This window comes from Pipra filicauda, unplaced genomic scaffold (assembly GCF_003945595.2).
Source record: "Pipra filicauda isolate LSUMZ 115617 unplaced genomic scaffold, ASM394559v2 scaffold88_size2543281_pilon, whole genome shotgun sequence".
In the NCBI taxonomy this organism is placed as follows: domain Eukaryota; kingdom Metazoa; phylum Chordata; class Aves; order Passeriformes; family Pipridae; genus Pipra; species Pipra filicauda.
The window spans coordinates 1,317,727-1,339,049 of record NW_024105075.1 but is presented as its reverse complement, the minus strand read 5'-3'; the positions used below and the strand labels follow the sequence as shown (position 1 = coordinate 1,339,049).

At 41.6% G+C, this 21,323-nt stretch overlaps 1 long non-coding RNA gene across 1 annotated transcript in view; it reads left to right on the top strand.

Moving 5' to 3' along the window:
• The window catches only part of LOC120325217, an 81,239-nt gene that overhangs the window by 275 nt on the left and 59,641 nt on the right, over positions 1-21,323 (top strand). The window lies entirely within an intron of this gene.

Sequence of the window (21,323 nt, the reverse complement as noted above, 5' to 3'; positions counted from 1 at the left end):
AGGTGTGATTTTCAGGAAAAGGTTTGTTTGCTGACAACACTTTGTTGTTGTTACTATTGAAAGAGTTTTGTCAGCTCTTTATCTTTACAGGAAATTGTTTATCTTTATGAAGGTTTTCAATGCTCCTCAGAAAGAAACTGGTCAGAATGCACAGTGTTGCTGTAGCAGTATATTTAGCCTCTGGGTGTTGCTCTTGGACAGCACTGTTGGCAGACTACTATTTTGCAGAGGAATTACTGAAGCTGCTTGTTGTCAGATGAAGAATGTAAAAATGCAGTATGTAATAGGCAAGCAGCAGCACCAGGGGAACTGGGGAGTCCTCAGGTACAATAATACGGTCCACAGTGGATAGAAGACACTACCTTGGCAGACTGACCTCTGATATTAGATTTAGTTTTCTATCCTTAAACAAATTAGATTTCTTATATGGAATAGCATGTAAGATGTTTCATCCTCTTTTCATTAAATATAATTATTTTTTGAGTTTTGTAATGTGTGTATAACCAATGATAATAAAACCTTTGTTAAAAGTATTTTTATATAGAATTTTTAGTTAATATTTTCATTACAGAAATCACACAGGAATAATACCTTGTCAATGAATACGAACAGTTTAAAAGTTTTGTGGAATGCTTTCCAAATACTGATTGCAGTCTTTCACCATTAATAAAATGTTAACTTTAATTTTAATTAGTGTTAAACACTGAAGAGAGGTTAGAAGACTAACCTGAAGGTTTGTATCATGCTGTGTAACATATGTTAGAATAAATTTTTGCTCAGTTTTCCCGCTTTAGAGCCCGTGCAACCTAGAGTGTACTTAAATCCCCAAATTGTTAACCTTCTTGGTTTTCTGAAACCAGAAGTCTCTGTGTATGCTTGATTAAAAAAAAAATAATTGCAGACCCTTCAAAATCTCTTCACCAGCTGTAAGTAATATGAAACCTTTTGTTACGTATGAGCCTTTTCCATTTAAATTAAATGCTGATTACAGTTTTAGTGTCACTAGTTCTGTTTGTTTCTACTTTGACATTTTCTATGGTAATTTTGTAGCTCTGGCTTTCTTTTCATTTCTTACTTGCCGGAGGCCTTAAGAAAATAGGTTAGTTGAGGGTCATGTTGCCAAAGCTGAATACTAATCTATGGTAATGGACTGCCTGCTATGTAGTTCAAGACACAGCTCTTTCAACTGCATCTCTTATGGCTAGAAGGTGATACTTGGAGGATAGAGAGGGGAGGTTGAAATGATCCTGTAGGAACCATCTGCCTTTTTTCTCACTTGCTGCTTCTTCTAAGAAGCCCAAAGGAAACTTGCCTCAGTCTTCCTTGGTATCAGCATTCTGCAGCTTTGAGCAGTGTCCTTGCAGAGACCAGGATGGTGGGGGCCTGTCAGGGGGGAAGCAAGGCATTCAGTTGCTGTCATGGGCCCCAGACACTCATATCTTCTTACTTACCCATGCCTTTAATGGTAAACCAGCAGGTCCAGCTCCAGGTGCTGACAGCTTTCTTTCATGAGGACTGTTATCTTCATTACTTGTTCAGATTTGTGTTCTCTGTGCACTCACCTTGGTGTTCACCAGTTGTGACTTCATATCAGCGTTGGCTTTTGCTCACAATGTCATACCCAAGTCGGCTACTACCATTGCCTTCTAGGCTGTAGATCTGGTAACAAAGTCTTCAGACACCTGTCACCACTTCCTTTGCCTCTACCTAAACTAGCCTGCAGACCTGGTAAAAGGCTGGTTTTCTTTGGGAAGAGGAGATCTTTAAGCAGGTTGGGAGAACATCAACATTTCTTATCTCCATGGTTTGGGTGGAGCTGGGGGAACTACTCCTCTGGTTCTGAATGCTGCATCTCCAGTCGGTTCTGGAGACTCCTGCTGTTCTGTTCACCGCCTCTTAATCTTCATGCTTACATTAACATCCATGATAATATATTACTACATCTTTCCAAGTTTGCTGCTCACTCCTTTAGTATTTAACACCAGTGCCTGTGTAGTTTTGAGAAGGGTTGGGGTGGGTGTGGTCTTTTGTACTTCAAAGCAGCTCTCTGCTAGTACAGAGTCCTACTTGTCAGCACTCACTAGTATTTTAACGATTTTTTTTCCTGCAAGTTTGTATAGCCTGCAGATTGAATTATATTCCTTCATAGGTAATTGCCTCAAGAAGTTCCCCTAAATGAACAAAGATTGATTTCATTTGCAGTCACTTCATTTCCTCAGTTTATAAGGAAACTGATTTCAAATCAGGAGTCGAGTAGCTTGCAAGCTGATGACTTTCTTGACCACAGTGGATGTTTGAGAGTCAAATCTTCATTCACGTAATTTAAAACCCTCATGACAACTTTCCTCAGATTTCTGGGTGCGTACTGACAGGCACTAAGATAATGCACCATGCCACAGCTCCTGCGGTAGTTGTCTTGGAAAGTGCTTTTCCCAGCTGGCACACTACAGCTAGATATACCAAAAACAATTGTCAAATTGTCCTAAAGCTGCTGTTATGACATGTGGTAGAGCTCATGGGTTCAGGTGCTGGATTTGGGTTTTGGCAGCTTTAGATTCAGGGACTGCAGTACATAAAGATTACACTGTGTGGAAACCTATGCTAAAACCATTTGAATTGGATTTTTCTAAAATATGTTTTAGAATCCTTTCTGACTGGCATCTCTGTGTTAGAACTGTAAGGTATGTTATTAATATATGGGGAGAAACAAGATGTGACCTGCTGTGTGAAGATGTGATGATTTGCATTTTTTACCTACTGTGTTACTAGTAGCCATTTAGCTGCCTCAGGCCTGTGGGTGAGACTCCCTTCCACTTGCTGCATACCAGAGATGGGAAACCTTACCAAAACTCCCTGACACACCTTTCTTCACTGTGAACTTCCAGCTATTCAACTTCCTTGCAACCTTAACAATTGGTAGCATACTCAAGCAGACTGGATCTGTTCTGTCTCATCTTGACCAGCCCAGTGTGGACTAAAAATTTCTGATATTCTGAATATGGTATGGCAACTTTAATAGCAGCCCTCTGACTTCTTTATGATCTCCTTTTCCAACTCTGTGACCTGGTGTTTTGGCAAAGCAAAGAGATGTACCACCTGGCATCAATATACTGGGTACTGGCAGATTTGACAGCTCTGGAGAGAGTCCTTGTTTGAAGTGAAAGAAAATGGTGTACATTTTGGGCTTTAAGATGCAAGATTATATTCCTTTAGATGACTCAACAGCAGATTTTGCCCATGCCAGGTCTGTCTTTGGTTTTGTCGTCTTCCAGATGTGGCCTAGGACACCTATGCTGTAAAAGTCCATGTTGCAGCTTCATGATTAGTACACGGTGACATGTACTTAGTTCCAGGGCTGAGGGAACTCCAGCACTTACCAAGCACTCTGTGCATTGCTGCAGCTTGTCTTTCTAACTAAATTCTTGAGCACTTTTCTTCTTTCACTCTGGTAATAAAGTTTTTCTGTTGTTCTCAAAGGCAGTCTCTTGCGGTGTTACCAGAACCTGAAAATCTGTGAAATGCAAGTTCTTAATAGTGTTGCCTAGCTGTGGTGGATTAAGTTATTGTCTGCTCCCCCAGTCTTGCCCTGCCAAGGCAACAGTAGACACAGGAACAATTCTAGGAGTTGAAAAAGAGTTATGTACCCGGTAGACAGTCTTGAAATTTTGTAGAAGGATTTTTAAGTGGTAATTAGCACACTTCAAATTTTTATGCAGTTTTTGTGTAACTGTGGTAAATTGCAAGCTGTGCAAGCCCTACCGGCTGAAATACTGAACAAACACACAAGAAGCCTTGTGCAGCAAAAAAGTCACATGCAATGTGAATGTGTATGGCCAGCACAACTCAGAGGATTTCTTTGTGTACAAGTATTTCAGTTTACAGGATCAATTTAGTCTCCCTCAGGAGAGAAACTAGGAGAATTCCTTTGGAGGTAATAGATTGAAGATGCTTTGGTCCAGCTACTGTGATGAAAGCTGGGTGAATACTCCAAAGGAAAAGCCCACTGACCTCCATATCAGGAGGTGAAGACTGCTGGAATTGGAAGTTATTTGAAAAACTTATTTTTTTTTTTTCCTCATAGAACTTTGGTTAAAGTTGAAAACTCCTATTGGGAAATGCAGCTCTATTCCATAAGCAACTTCTCTTCCTTCTAACTTAAGATAACTGTCAAAATGGTGATTTCACAAAAGCAATGCCAACCTCTCTTTGATGGCTGGTTGTGACTTGCAAGAGCAGTTAAGGCCACAGTTTCCAATGCATCTCATGAAAGAAAAAAATATCTCAAAGTTGTTGTGGTTGGACAACAGTATGTTTACCTTAATGGCTTTTTCCTAATACTCTTTTGAAATATTTTGTTAACTAGAGCTTTACTTTGTTGTATTACAGTGATCTGCAAAGCTGTTTTGCTTTTGGGACCGCTTTTGCTATCGGGGCCTTATGGTTCAGTTGCTGTGACTTGACAGCCTTTCTATTTCAGTACTTAATTCCTTATGTTGTCTCTACAAACATAATGTCACTATTGTAGAGGGTGGGAACGGTTTGTGCTGGTGTTCTGTTGGAGACACTGTTATTTCTTTCATAGTGCCATTGCAAGTAACATGAGTGCTAATGGGCATAAACTGTGAGACCGATCGTTTGGGTACGTTGTAGTGATTTGTCACGAAGTGCCCTGTTCCTCTCCAACTTAATAGGCTTCCAGCCTTGTCTGCATGTGTGCTGCAGATTGTCCCAGTGTTTTACTAGGGAAGAGCTATCTTTAAATATGGAATCAAAAACTTCACTCTTCTTTACAGCCTATTTCTACTGCTGCAGATAGAAAGGGTGTGGGGAACTCAGGGAGTCCATCAGATACCAGCGACTTTGGTTTTGAACACCTCTTTTTCCTTCCTGGGTATTTCTGTTTCAGTGAAAGTCTCTAAAAAAAAAAAGAAGACAAGTTTTGATAAGAAGCTTAAGTAATATGCACCGAAACTTGCTCTAAGCAGTACATCTGAAGAGTACTTGCTAGTGTCTGTACTGTCTATACTATTTTAAAGCATGGGTGGCAGTATTAGTTCCCCTTGGTCCTAACTCTACCAGAAGCTACCATTTTAGTCCTCTGCAAGAACGCAGTGTCAGGAAACAACCCATTAATGCTGTTAGAGAAGCCAAAATGCTGAACTTTTACTGAATACTCAGTGTATTGAAAACTTTCTAGTCAGAGCATGCTGACAGACCAGCATGTAGTGTTAATATCTTACTACTATGCCTCAGGGCATTTGTAAAATTAAACTTTTGACATTTTTATTTGCTTTTTGGCTCAAAATCATGATTAATTTTTTATCTTTTAAAAGTTCCATTTATGACTGTTTTTTAATTGATGGTAACTACAAATTATATTGCAAAGCAATAAATAAAAGAAATGCAAGTAGTATAATTTGAAATGTGGTAATCTTAGTAGCCTGAGTCATGAATTCCATCATTCGCTGCAGTTAGTACGTTTTATGATTCATAAGCCTATTCATTTCTTTTTTTAGGGTGCAATCAGATAAATAGCTCAACAGTAAGGTGTCAGAATCTTCTTGTCTCACCCCGGTTGTAGGAGAGAATGGAGGTTTGATTGTTCCTACATATACGTAGTAAATTTGTCCCTCTGACCTCTTAAATCTGCAAAACAACCTCCTGTGTTTCCGTGGAGCAGTAGCTGATTAAGGCATTCAGATTATCAAATGACCACTATCTCAATCTAAAATTTACACTTGTTCAAATTGGTTTGAAATGCATTTGTTCATTTACTGAAGGTGACCTACCACCACGGATCAGTGCACAGACACTTACAGAGCAATCCTGGGCTGACTTAAGCCCGAAACAATCAGCATTTGCTTAATGTTAAGTCAGGGCTACTACAGAAGTACTGTCAGGCCCTTGAATGGTTGATGCCTCTAATTTAATTAGAGAAAATTTACTATTTCCATTACTCTCTGTGGGTTCACTTTCAATTTAAAATCCTCAAGTGGTGTGATTTGTTTTGGAATGTCCCCTCTTTCTATGTGCCATACCAGCCATAACACCTACCACCTACTTAACTTTATTTTGAAGTTTGAAAAGCCCTACAGAAAAGATCAGTCTTTATATAGATAGGTAGGTAGAGATACATTATTAAATCAGAACTTGCATTAATTCAGGAGAATGGATGTGCTCTAGTAATGTTTATGGCTTTTCTAGGAATCAGTATGGTGAGGAGGAAATGAGCATATAAGTATATGACCAGCATCTTTGAACCCATGGTCATTTGTTATAAAATCAGTATCCTCAGTTCACAGAATCAGAGAATGGGTGAGGTTGGAAGGGACCACAGTGGGTCATCTGGTTCAACCTCCCTGCTCAAGCAGGGTCATCCCAGAGCACATTGCACAAGATTGCATCCAGGTGGTTCTTGAACATCTCCAGGGAAGGAGACTCCACAATCTCTCTGGGCAATCTGTTCCAGTGCTTGATCACCCAAACAGTAAAGAAGCTCTTCCTCATGTTCAGGTGGAACTTCCTGTGTATCAGTTTCTGCCTTTTGCCTCTTGTCCTATTGCTAAACACCACTGAGAAGAGCCTGACTTCATCCTCTTGACACCATCCTGCCAGATGCTTATAGACATTGATATACAAACAGGCTTAGGTAAATGTCCTGCTAAGGTATTGTCATACAAGCCTAAAGTGCTGGGGTATTGGCTCAAGGCACTGTCTTGGCAAAATAATGATATAATCACAGTGTCACTTTTCACTGACCCAAACCTTGTTTTTATAAAATGCTTTCAGGCTCCCCTGCCACATGTCCATCCACTGTTAAGGAGAGATGAAACTATCCTGTACTTGCATGCATACCTGTATGCATTCTGGTGTTTGTATTTAGATTCCTCTGGGACTTCTGCTTCCCAGTTTTCATCTAATTCACCTACATCTCTTTTCTGTGGGGCTCTGTGAAAAGTGGTTCAACTGTGCCATTAGAAAAGCTGTGTTAATTCTGGAATGATCAATGAATTGTCAGCCACTGTTTAATATCTCTAGTTTTTTTCATTGTTTTTATAAGTCTTAGTATGAGAACTCACTTCCATATGTGTAAGTTGCTGTACAAGATTGGGTCACTTCTAAAGAATATGGAAAATCACGTATTTTGACCATGCACTGATTATGATAGTAGCCTCAGAAACAGGGTAAGTTAGCTTTATCAAATTAAGTGCCAAGCAGCTTCGGCATAAATTTGTTGGAGAAGACAGGGTTTTTTTGAGACTTGAAACACCTCTGATGACTTCTTTGCTATGATCTCTTTTTTCAGTAAAATAATGGGGAAACTCTTTTCTTGGCCAAGGTACGTTTTCCAGATTTGGACATCCTACATAAAAGGAAGAATAAAAACTCATCAGAGACAGTTCAGAGAGGAACAGATACCTGCAATCCTGGATCTGTGGGCGAGAAAAAAGACTTGGGTAAAGAGTGGATGGTTTTTAATTCTTCAAAGAGGTAAAACCCTAGAACAGAGGTGAAATATAGAGTTGTTATTCCTACTTCTGCCCTTTGAGCATTAAAGGATTGAGTTTTACAGCAAAGGAAGTTAGATAGGCTTCAAACTGAGAGTAGGTTTAGATGAGATATTTGGAAGAAATTCTTTACTTTGAGGGTGGTGAAGCACTGGAACAGGTAGCCCAGAGAAGTTGTGGATGTCCCATCCCTGGGAGTGTTCAAGGCCAGGTTGGATGGGGCTCTGAGCAATCAGGTCTAGTGAAAGGCAGGGGGTGTTGGAATTAGATGATCTTTAAGATACTTTCTGACCCAAACCATTCTATGATTCTATGATATTAGGGAAAAAAACCCCATTCTAATTCAGCTTAATTAAACTCTGCAATGTATAGTTTAGGAAGGCTTGAAACCTCTAGTAGTGAGATAAGATAACTGTCTGGCAGGAATGACACAGGTATGTGTAACTACTATTGGGTGGAAGATGGGCTGGATAACTATTTTTCTGTTCTACTTGGCTCTGTCTTTTGTATTCTTTTTTAATGTATTACTTTGCCTTAAGCCATCACTATTAGGTTCATTTCAGCAAGAAAAAATGTGTGAACTCAAGAGTACCTTGAAGTGGGTAAATTAAAAGGAAGAAACCTGTGTCATAAATGCTCTTTTGCAGAGGGTAGGGAAAGGAGACCTAGGTTAACTGCATGCAATTGAGATGTGTCAACCTCAGGAAGCTTAAAAAGTGGCTGGCATTTTTCCTTTATTGGAATCTGCACGCAAGTTGCTCTGTACCAAAGGCAATCTGACATTTGCAGAGACCTGCAGAACCCAAATTAATAGGTTCTACTTTCAAGGATGACATCAACAAAAGGCTTTATAAATTGTAAAGTCTTGTTCAGTACATCTCTAAATAATGTAAAAAAATTTTTAATCTATTTTATGCAAAGACCTGTTGCCCTTAGCTGGCTGTGAAATGCATTGCTCCAAGCAGCAACTGCCTTTTGTAGCCAGAATGTTAGGAGTATATGATTAGTGAGGTACTGAGCTTTGTTTGGATACAAGGCTGGAAACACCCACAGATGTCTCATCCTATTGGAAAACATTCTATTTAGAGTATACTCTCTATTTATCTTGCATGGAGGAAGATTTGTGTAGCAGGTTTCCGTGGCTGGGTTTTGGTAGCGGGGGGGTGGGTACAGAGGTGGCTTCTGTTAGAAGCTGCCAGAAGCTTTCCCTGTCCCGTGGAGCCAATGCCAGCCGGCTCCAGGACAGACTTCCTGCCGCTGGCCAAGGCCGAGCCAATCAGGAGTAATAGTAACACTTGTGATAACATACTTAAGAACAGAAGGTTGTTGTGCAGAAAGAATTCCAGCCAGGGAAGAGCAGAGTGAGAACATGAGAACAACAATGCACACACCAAGGTCAGTGCAGAAGGAGGGACAGGAGGTGCTCCAGGTGCCGGAGCTGAGGCCCTGCAGCCCCTGGTGCAGACCATGGTGGGGCAGCTGTGCCCCTGCAGCCCATGGGGGACCATTGGGGTGCAGAGACCCACCTGCAGCCCACGGAGGAGCCCGTGCTGGAGCAGGTGGATGCGTGAAGGAGGCTGTGACCCCGTGGGAGGCCCAAGATGGAGCAGGGTCCTGCTGGAGACCTGCAGCCCGTGGAGAGGGAAGCCCACACTGGAACAGGTTTATCCGGGGTAGGACTTGTGGCCCCTGTGGGGGCCCACGCTGGTACAGCTCCTTCGTGAAGGACTGCACCCCATGGAGGAGTGACCCACGGGACAGCAGTTTGGGAAGAACTGCTGCCTTGAGGCATGGACTCACGCCAGTCCATCAAGGACTGTCTCCCGTGGAGGCACCCCACAGGAGCAGGGGAAGGACTCCTCTCTCTGAGCAGTGGCAGAAACAACAACTGACTGCAACCCCCATTCCAGTCCCCCTTCACAACTGGGGGGGAGGAGGGAGAACATGAAAGGAAGGGGGGGTGGGGGGAAGGTGTGTTTAAGACTGTTTTATTTCTTGTTCTTTTGCTCTTATCCTGTTATTAATAAATTTAAGTACTATCCCCCCTTTGAATCTGTTTTGCCTGTGAAGATAATCAGTAACTGACCTCTCCCAGTTGTTTTCTCAGCTCATTAATCCTTAGCTGTTTTTTTTCCTCTCCTCTGTCCAATTGCAGAGGGAGAGTGAAGAGAGTGGCTTTAGTGGGTACCTGGCATCTGGCCAGGGTCAACCCACTACAACTTGCCAGATACCACGCTGCCCGCTGGTAAATTGTCATCGGGCTGGGCAGGGAGTTGCATTTATATATCAGTATTCATATGGGACACAACTGCCTCCCGAATATCTGCTTCAAAATAGGACTGACTTTGTCCATTTAGAGGTGTTACCAAAATCTTATAGGCTGTTTTTATACCTCTTCTTTTTTTTACAAACAGTACCTGACTGTGAAAACAAGGTCTCTTTCTATACAGGTCGTAATCTGCTGTTGATTTCCCTCTGCTGTGCTTGTTTGGCATATCTGCTGCAAAGGTAGTTACCATGATCTAGTCATAGCTGCCTTCAGCCAGAGAAACAAGCAACAGAAGAGGGGGAACTTCTGAGAAATACACCCCCTGCTTTTGTTCAGCTGTCCCTGGTAGGAGTCATATTAATAATAATACACAAATATGACGCAAGCAGACTTGTTTTTTAAAGGGAGTGATGTACCGAGCATTCCAGAAGAGAATGTTTTAGACCATTAGCTCATACTGAATTTTTGCTATTAGCCTCTTTCTCAGGAAACCTGAAGATCGAATGTTGAGGGGGAATCCTGATCCAGGAGAAGGTAAAAAAACCCACCTCACTCTTTGCAGGCATTAAATTGTATAAATAGACACCTAAATCTCCCTTCGCTCACAGTTCATTTGTTGAGGCAGTCTTGGCAATGAGCATTTTTCTATTCACTGCACTCATACAATCAGGGTAGCATTTATCTTGGAAGAGTTTTCAGTCATCTGATATGACCCTAAAAATTGTTCTGAGTTTATTTAGAGTATGCACCACTGGTCTAAGTCCACCATAGGCGGTGAACTCAAGGTATAGACTAATCCCTCCCAGCTCTCTGTTCCTGAATGTGCGGTGTTTTTCCATCTCATCAGAAAGATTTTCCATCAAGAATGCACTTAAGTCTATGTCTAAATGCTCTATTGAGTGTAAGTGGATTGGATCAGATGTTTTTAGAGGTTTGAACTGGGACCAGTTCAGTGCTTCCCTTGCTGTGTAATCAAAGCTTTGCAAATCCTGTGTGACAGAGGTCTAATACCTAGCTAGGTTCTGTTCTGCTTTTTACATCAACGTGTTGACCCATGAACATGTAAATTTGGTTGAGGATAAAGGTACTGGGAGTGTCTAGAGTTCTGCACAGGAATGGAATGCATGTTGTGTTGCAGACCCAGAGTGGAACAGTATGGATAAAGCGTATGTATTTTCTTTTGAGCTACAGCATTAACATATATATGGCTCCTGCAGTAATTCCCAAATTACATATGCACAAGAAATACTGTGATTTTCTGGAAAAAATAAAAATCAATTTCTCCTGGTTCAACTTTTCCAGATGGCAAAGCCTTTACAATTTTTTCTGTAACAACTGTGTAAAATGCCTGTTGGAAACTGTATTTGTAGTTGTTGATTTTCATGAAGGAGGAAGGGTTTGCAGCCTCATACCTCCTCAAAGTGCTGCTATGTGAAATAAGTGCAAAATTCTGGGGTGATGATTAGAAAACTTGTGTGTATGTGCGTGTATGTGCTTGCATCCACTTCTTTTTTGTGCTGTGACTCAACTTGGTTACTCTTCTCCAGGAGACAGTAAGTGTTAGAGCAAAGCCTGTTTGCATCCAAGATCTTTGTCTCCTAACTCTGCTGCTGACAAAGATACTAGAAAGACACTCAAATGTATCTAATCTAAAAGATGACATTTGAATTTAATATTCTCCAGAATGATGTGAACAACTTTGGGCATGGCACAGCAGACCTCACAACTGTCACAGTGTGTGAATAGACAGATACATGAGGTACAGATGCTATGAAAAGAAAAGAAATAAAAAAAGATAAAAGTTTAGTCTGTGTATCTGTTTATGTGCTTATTGTCCCTGACTTTGATGCCACTTGCTTGTTTGAATATTAGGCTGATATTAGGAAAAAATTTTTTGCAGAGAGAGTAATCAGGCATTGGAATGAGCTGCCTGGGGAGGTGGTGGATTCACCGCCCCTGGAGGTTTTTAAGGTGAGTCACTTAGTGCCATGGTCTAGTAACCATGGCAGTGTTGGATCAAGAGTTAGACTTGAAGATCTCAGAGGTCTTTTCCAACCCAGTTGGTTCTATGACTTAAAACCAGTATACCTCAGAATCACAGAGTGGTTGAGGTTGAAGGGGCAGCGGGAGACCATCCAGTCCTACCTCCTCTACAAAGCAGGATCACCTACAGCAGGCTGCTCAGGACCATGCTCAACTGGGTGTTGAACGTCTCTAAGGATGTGGACTATAAACATCTCCAGGTAGTTTGTTCCAATATTTGACCAGCTTGACAATAAAAAAGCTTTTTCTTATGTTTAAGTGGATTTTCTTGTATTTCAGTTTGTCCCCTTTGCATGCTTTCATTGGGCACCACTGTGAACAGTCTGGTTCAGTTTTCTTTACATCCTCTCATCATCAGATATTTATACTCTCTGATCACCCCCAGACCTTCTGGTTTTCAGGCTGAGTTCTCCACCTCTCCTCGTGTGGCAAATACCCCAGTCCATGTAGCATCTTCATGAATCTTTGTTGTACTTTCTCCAATATGTCCATGTCCCTTTTGTACTTTCAAGCCCAGAACTGGACTTTGTCCTCAGGGGGACTCAGCAGTGCTGAGGAATTGGGAGGATCACCTCTCTCAGCCTGCTGGTGATTGGCACAAGCAGGTGCTTCTCCTCCTGCCCCAGTAAAGGGAAGATTCCTCATGAGATGTTTTGGATGAGGTGTTTGAATGTACTGCTGTGCACCTGCAGAGTTGAGTGGATTTGCAAGTACTTTGTACATGTACATCATCTTGGTAACTGATGGGGAAAGTTTGAATCTGAAAATACCTGGTGTAGTTAAATGGAAAGAAAAATCTTTTGCCACTTGAATGGCAAAGTATTGCTGAGGTGATCAGCTGCGTTGCAGGCACATTCAGCAGCTAAGTGGGTGTCACGGTGATTGGGGGGGGGGTGTTTTTGTGATCCAGGGAAATCCTAGCAAGCACAAGGTCCCATCAGGTGCTGGCGGCTTGCACAAGTGCAGCTGACAAGCCATGGGTGGGAACCCGGGTAGTGATGGCCAACCCCTACTCCAAATAGGATAGCCCTGAGAAAGACCAGGACACCAGTAGCCTTCCTTTCTATCATAAGTTGGCTCTTAGTGGTTTCATCTCTCTGTCTGAAATGTTAACAGGGTCATGCATGCTAATATAATTACTGAGGTCTGACCATAAAAGCAAATAAAACACCCCATAATAGCGCGGTGGTGGTGCTCCTGCTCTCCACAGCTGGCTGGTGGATAGCAGGAACAGGGTCTGGCTCATACAGATTGAGAATCTTGCCTAAAGTGAGGCATCACTAGCGTTTCTGTGATAAGCACCCTTTTTGGTGCCTAATGTGGAATTTCATATTCTGAAGAGCACCACATCCTTGAAGGGTGGTGCTTCCCAGATGGGAAGTAGGGGGAGGGTGAAATGACCCAGGAGACTTTGTACTAGGCAAGAGTCCTTTCTGCCCTTTTACTGCCAGCTAAGTCCCACTAAGAACTGAATCAGTGTTCAGGTATGGTTTTGCTGAGGACTAAGCATTCCTGTTCTCCAGCAGATAAGGAAAGGGACAGGCCTTGAGTACTCCTCTCCAATGTGAATTTTACCTAGGAGCTACTCCAAAGGGGGAAGTGTGCTCCCCTGTTGTGATCACTGAAAGACAAAGCAGAGTCTCAGGCCTTGTGGCTGGTGTTTGAGATGGTGAACCAAAGCCTTGATGTTCTTATTCTCTTCCACGTGCCATCAGTGGTGCAGATGTTTTCATGGTAATCTTTTGCTGAAACTAATCAGTACTGGTTAGAAGGCCAAATTTAAAAATGCTTTAGATGTTGGTAATCAGACTTCTATGCTGAAATTGCTTTGAAAGCGGGAAAGAAATGAGAGCTGACTCCTGTTAAAGCAGCTGTCCTTGAAAGAAGCCATCTGAATATTTGTATAGATCTCTTGGCTAAGAGTATGCTTCAAGTAACTGATACTTATTACTCTTCCTTCTATGAAGAAATATAGGTATTTTGAGTCCAATATTTTACTATTTTTTTAATATTTTTTTGTACTACGTGGATCAATCAAACTCACTGACAGACCAATCATCTCATGACACTTTAATTGTTACTCTTTCATTATGAAAATAAAGAACTCTGTGCAAAGTCTCCTTCTACGAGGAGGGGCACATACATGTAATTATAGGATGCTTTTGGGGGTAAAAAAAAAAAGAAATTAAATGACTAATACATTTTGCTGGTGGAACTGACAGCTGTAACGAACCTGATTCTGTCATCAGCTGTAAGCTTTTATCCCTGCCTAGTACTAATGAATAAATCATCTTATTACATAAAATTACATTCTAATTGCTCCCATGTCAGTCTATTTCAGGTTAGGCCTAGGCAGTAAGGTTCCCTTGGTGCCTGGGTTTTCCCTTTCTGCTTCACTGCTGAGCAGTCACATTTTCAAGTACCTGGGAATGGTCTTGGGGCAAAAATGGCAGAAGACAGGAGCCAAAGAGGGAGAAGGACAAGAGAGGATATAAAGGGGACAAGGAATGTATGTAGGAGACACAAGAGAAATCTGAAGGAGCTGTTGAATGGAAGAGCTAAATTAAAAACTAGAAACTTAGAAAAACTGGTGGGATGTGAGTGGGAAGAGAGGGAAGATGAGTCAAAACTACGGCAAACGTTTTTGTGTTAGGCCTTGTGCGGAGCAGCTTGTGGGAGTTCTTGGTGTTGCCCAAACAGCCACGGCCGTTTTGTGTGACAGGAGGTTTTCCTCAAGCTCTGACAAGTTGATATCATCTAAGTTTGCCTTTTCCTCATTTAAAATGTTACCTGGAAAACATTAATTAGTAATTAAATACTGTAGAGTGAAGAGTGAAAGGATGTATCCCCCACCCCTTCCCATAATCAAGTCAAATGATTGATTCTCAGGTAAGAGAAAAAGGCAATTACGGTAGCAGAGAAAGTGTTTCCAAATTAACTGTAACTAAATGAATTGGAATTCCTCCTTCAACTACCAACAGGCAGTATCAGCTCTCATATATTGATTTTGCTTAGGCTGATTAGAAAAAGGAGCAAGAGCAAGTAAGGCTCCCTTGAACAAAAACAAGTGCACCTGTGTAGAGAAGATGCAACTTTAATTAATTAGGTTTAATAACTAATGTAATTGAAATTTCCTGTGGTGGATAATGTGTTTGGAAATGATGGTGCAGCTCCTAAATTACTGATGTAATCCCTTACAAAAGGGAAAACTTTTTGTTGCCCTTCTAATAGTGTTAAAATGACATCTAGAATTTTTGCTTTTGTTTGCTTTCATATTCTGAAATTATCTTGCATACCCCATTTTTTATAAAACAATAGAGTACTACTAGGATCATTCACTATAAGCAAAAGAATTTGATTAACTGAGGTAGGGGGATTCTTTGTTTTAAGACTGTTTACAATTCTTTTTTGCAGATTGTCTATAAAATATATTTACCTTAAAATCCTAGCAAACGGAAGAAAAGCTGTCAATGCTAAACGTTTAGAACCCTATTTCGTACCTGGTATTTCTGGATTGTTTTGGAGTAAAGATGTAACATTTTCAACATCCCTAAATTTTGTTAACAAAAATGCTAAACAAGAAGTCTTACAGTAAGCAAAACAAACCTTTTGGCCTGCCTTTCCAGTACATAAAAGAGAAAGAAATAATTTCTTGCTTTTTTTGTTTGCTGAGTCTCTGACTTAGAATATCCATATTACTGTAACTTATTCCAAGAAAAAGAGTCTCTTTGTAGAGGCTGCACAAGGAGTGTGTGGAATCCTTATTTTTATTCCAGGTTTGAGTGTGGAAACACACAGGCAATCGTTTGGTTTTGTTGGGAGGAATGAATAGGGAGTTCAGTGTTTGTTTCAGCACTGTGAGGCAAGAATAACCCAAACAGTTGAATAGAAGTAATTCCATTTCTTGATTACTTTTTGTGTATGAATGCAGACAAACTGTGTTTAGCATAGACCTAAACAGAGAAGTTTGTTACAGTTCCAAAACCTTATGTTGTATCAAGTTTTCCCCTCCAGTTTAATTGTTACCATGGACATTACTTTGAAGGAGCACTTTGATTTCTGCGGATTGCTATTAACGTTTGCTTTTGATTAAGTGTCTTTTAGATAAAGTGCTTTTTATTTTTTGTTTTATTTCCCTTTACCAGTTTTCTCCCTCCTGGTACTCGAGGTACCTCCTGCTACCCATTGCCATGGTGTGTTTAACTCTTCCAGGTGACAGGACTGCTCAGTACCTGTTCTAAAGCTGTGAGATTTCCAGCCAGAGGTTTGAACTATTCACTTACGAGAGTATTTAACACCATTGTCCATGCATCTTCTGGAAGTTGTTCTTGCAGCTGGATTTAAGGACTCATTTACACTGACTTCCCACACTCTGGGAGTTTAAGCAGTAGGAGGACTTCATGAATGGGCATTAATTACCATGGGAAATGGAGTAGGTGCACTGAAACGACACTGGTGCCAAGTCCTGTTAACAAACGAGGAAAGAGGGATAGGCTATGATATCACAGGGTACTGATTCTGACCTGTTATTTGTGTCTTTGGCCAAAACAACTGAGAACAACATGTAATTAATCAGCAAAGAATATTTTAAACCTTTAAAAGGAGGAGAAAAAAAAATTGGATTGATAATGTCTGGAAACAGAGATTAAAAACAGAGAAGTGGGATGTGTGACTCTTGGGAAGGTCCTGTGCAAGGCCAGGAGTTGGACTTGATGATCCTTGTGGGTCCCTTCTAACTCGGCTATTTCTGTGATTCTGTGAAATGAGCTGTGGCAGACCAATATGCACAGAACAGTGAGAATGGGTTAAATCAGTAAGAAAGACTGGATGGTCAGTGTAAAACTGTTCAGGTTCCTGTGTAGGCAGTATCTAAGGAACTGAGCAAAATGGAAGAAAAGTGTTTATGGTAGACTGTAAGAAAAAACAGTCTATAAGTATAGAGGCTGTTTTGAGGGAATTTAGATGGTTAAACGTGAGATGGTAGGTTTGGATGGACAGTGGTGCTGAAGAAATGTCTCTGAGCAGGGTGACTTCTCCAGGCTCTGAAAGAAGGGGCAGCAAGCACTGGTTGTGCATGGGTAGAATCAGCAGAGAGAGGGAGGATGCTGAAGGTCTGCAGGTCCTTAACATCACATGAAGCACCACAAAAATAGCAGCAGAGGCATGTGCTGTGGGCAAAGATCTATTTAAGGAAGCAATGGTATGAAGGCTGAAAAGTTAGTCTTTGGAATATCAAGCTTATTTCTGTATAGTATCTAGTGAGAAGTATGTCTGAACACTAGATGTGCAACCACAACACTGCTGGGATGTCTAAACTATTGTGGCCACTTTTGCCGTGTGAAATGAAGCTGAACTGAATGCAGAATAGAGGGAAGAAGAGAAATCTCAGACTAGAAGGCATGGGTGTGAAGACAGACCTGCGAACACCATCTTTGTGGTTCTTGTCAGTAAAAGCCTTGCCATGACTTCAGGTGGGTTTATTCTTCGGTGCTGAAGAACCAACTAATTTGAGGTAGAATCAAACACATTTTTCCAAGGAAAAATAAAAAAATTATTTTCCCATGAGCCTTCTTTCTTTCTAGATTTCATGTTTTTGTTAGTTTCTTGAAGAGGGTAAAGCTTAAATGGCAGGAGGAGCTGATTCACATGTTATCCATAAATAAGAAAGTGTGCTCTGCTGAGCTGGCAGTGCAAGTAATGCCAAATACTTAGGTTAGGTCTGCCCTCTGCATTTTCTGTTGTTTTTCAAATAGTGTCTCAGGCATTTGAGATTTACCAGCAGCGCTTGTTAGTAATCTTCAGGCTTTGCATATTTTTTGTTGTTGTCCTGTATGCTTGATTGAAGGTCAGGTCTGAGTGAGAGCTCTTACTGATTTCAGAAGTGCTTAGTAGAGATTGTAAGTTTTTTTCCCTCTATACCAATGCTTTTCCCATTATAAGTCGATGGAAGCACATGTCCAGCCTGTAGTGTGAGCAGACAGCAGGCTGTCTTAGCGGGACTGAGTCAACACAGAGCCAGTAGCAACATTGAGACCTTCGTGACTATTGAACAGGAGGTGGCTTGAGGTGTATGAAAACTGCTGCCATGATAATGTAAATGAGGGAGAAAACCAGACTTAAGTAGTTAATGAAATGGAAAAAAAGGTAGTAAAGGGAACAGTGATGAATTGTTAGAACCTTGCTTAAGCACTTCTAAGAAACAAACTGCTGGGTCCAGTGTCAGTGGGGCATGCATTAAATGGACTGAGTGGGAAGTTAATATCAGAGGAGATGGGTGTTGCTGAGAAGACCTCAGTGTGCTCTTTGTCTTATGATCCATTGGAAGGACCACAGGATTGCTTTTTCTGGAGATACTTTTTCTCAGAAAAGGAACTGTAAAGCTCTATAGTTGTCAGATCAGGTACACCAACAGTTGCTGCCATTAAGCAAAGAGTAATGTGTAGTCAGATCACCAGAGTGTTCTGCTAATACAATCAACCAAAAAAGCAGCTTAATTAATGGTCTATGCATTTTAGTTACTTATACTGAGAGCTCTAGTAAATACAAAATTTGTAAATTTATTTCTGTTAAGAGTTCCTAGCTCATTAAATGTGCAACACCCCAGGAGATGCTTTTTGTACAGCTCACCTGTGTAACAGGCTGGAACACAGAGAAACTGCTGTTACAGACCAGCAGCTGTTGGGGTTTGAGTGAAGTGTATCCTCTACAGCCTCCTGGGAGAAAACAGTCTACAGCTGTAAATATGAATTTGGGGTGGGAAACTAATAAATACATATTAAAAGGTTTTGCTGGTTGTTTTACTTTCTTTGGATGCTGTGATAGTCACATTTTGTTTTCCAAAGCTGTAGTCATACAATCTGTGTGACAAAATTGAGCATATAATGATTTTGCAGTACTTCACTGTTTTGTGGTCTCATGTTATCTGTTTGCTCCCTGATCTCTGCTGCTGTTTTATGGATTTTCGTATTCTCTCATGTTGTTCTGTGAAGCCAAGTACACACAAGGGCAGGAGCCTACAGTAGCAACAGTGGTTTTGTGTGTAATTTCATAACCCCAGACAGCACCATGCTCTTTCTGCTTTAGGGGCTGTTCATGTGCAATAGGTCTTGTGTGTCACTGGGGCCAGTGTTAACCAGCTGTCATCCTGCACAGACAGAAAGAAGTGGTATGAAGAAGATGAGTCTTCAAGAGCACCTTGAGTCCCCTGACCATCCTGCAGATAGTCAGGGCCTGTCTCAAACAAGCAGCAGTAATATTCTTTGAATGTGTGCCCACGTGGCACATGCTGGCTTCATGCTGGTGCTAGTGGCAACAGCACAGTTCCTGACTGTGCACACAAGCAGAAGGCACATTGCTGTTCCCGCAGTGTTTGCATATTGTATTAAAGTAGCTGGTGTCCTGTGGTGGTATCTATACTGCTAGTTTATAGTGCTGATTTTTATTTGTTACCTTGACATAATCAGAGCAGCAGGGGTGAATACCTGGGGGAGACTGTGGGCTGTAAACTTCTCACTTTTTGGAGCTGGGAAGGTGCAGAAAGATGGCCAGCCAGGGCGTGAATAACTGTAGTGCTTATAAGTATGAGCAGCTTTATCAGTTGGGTGGAAATAGTACTTCCCTGGGTGGGCCTTAGGGCTTATCTTGATTCACAGGTGTTAACACTTAGAGATCAGCCTTCCAGAGCATTTGCCCAGGCTTCTCCTCAAGGCTGAGCTTCAAAAGGCCCTCTCTTAGAGACTTTGGCTCTTCTTCAGGGTTTTACTTCCTGCTGTCAGGAGCTACAGGTAGTTTTTTCTGTCCTGTTGCTTTTCTGCTGGTGGGTGCATCTCACGAACATGGTCTCCGATGCCCTTTTAAAGCTTCTGCTGCTTAAGGACGCTGGAAAGTGAAAGTGAAGGACAAATGGCATGGATGCTTAACGCAGTGGGGCAAGATGGGAGTAAGGGAGACAGCAGAGAGAGGAGAGGGTAACAGATAGGAAGACAGATGGCAGGTAAATCTCATTCATTGCCTTCATTTCAGGTTTTCCTGGTTCTCTCTTGCTGAGTCTTAGATGGGCAGTGTCGTTTTGTGTCAGGACTGTAGCTGAACCAGTATTCATAACACTTCCCTGGGTTTGGTTTGTTTCATGAACTTAAAAAGAAAATAAAATCATGGCTGAGGCAAAATAATTGATCCCAAATCTGTATTGGGACCTGGAATCTCATCCCTTGATTGAGATGCCTGTTGTGAGGCCAGCCATGTCACCCAGAGAAGTCCCACAACTGATGTGTTGCTGTTTCTGAAATAGCATGTAGATGTGTATTCTTCTTCACAAAGCCAAACTGAAATCCGGGCCCTCCTTTCCTCCTCAGTGCCTAGAATGGGCATGCCTGTCCTAACTGCTTCATAACCATGGTTTGTATATGTACCCTGACAGCCATTTTAGTGCTTCTTTCTTTATTTATTAACACAAGCTCAGTTAGTTGTGTTTTGTCTCATCCAGGTGTTTTTGAGACTTGGCACTCTTATACATCTTGCTGCATCCCCTGTCTTTTCTGTTTTGCATTTGTACTTTTTTGTGTACTTCCTAGAAACCTACTCATGTGTTGACATAGCATCCAAGCAAGCGTGCCCTGCAGTTCCCCAGTAAGAGGCACTGTAATTAATTCCAAAGACCTGAAAGAAACCTTTGCCTTCCTCTGAACAGTGAGAGCTGCTCAATTATACTGTAAAACTGCATGTGGGCCTAGGCAGACAGACCACCCCCCACCCCCCAGCACTTTCTGAAGGACTGCTATATTGTCAGCTGACAGAGTCACTCATTTCCAGATAATTGGCTTTTTAAAGGGCATCTATAGGACCCAAATAACTCCTGGCATACTGTTTGTACCATTGACCTGCCAGGTTAGCAAAGGTTAGACTTAATTGCCTCATTTATGGCTAATGCATTCCAGTTTTGCCGTTGCTTTTTCTCTGAGGATAATTGCTCAGACCTGTATTTTTGTTTCTGAAATCTTGATGAATAAAAACAAAGGTCCTGCTTTGTGAATAGAGATGTTGCTTTTATCGGGAGAGACAGAGGTCACGTAAAGTCCTTATGTTAAGGAAGTGACCACATACGTGGGTGAGAGGTTGTTCGGGTGAGCCTGGCTCAGCCCTTTGACAGCTCAGGTTTCCACTGCACTCCATCGTCAAATCTCTTTGTGTGGTGCAGCTTATTGCAACAGAAAGCAATTTCCAGGCAAGTTGTGTCCGGCCCCACTCTTCTCAGAGCACATGCTCTGTGGACACAGGGGTGGTGTAAGGACACTCTGCAAATGCAGCTCCCCTGGTCACAGTCTGTGCCTGGACATCCCTGGGTGGATGAAGGCTGGTGCTGAAACAAGAGGAGACACAGGGCGCCTTCTGGGCTGGTCTGGGGTGTAAACACAGCACTACTTTTGTGTCTTCTGCAGAATTAATCCTGATGTTTCTACAAATACATTTTGTCTGTATCTTGTGTGTCTCCGGAAATTTGACTA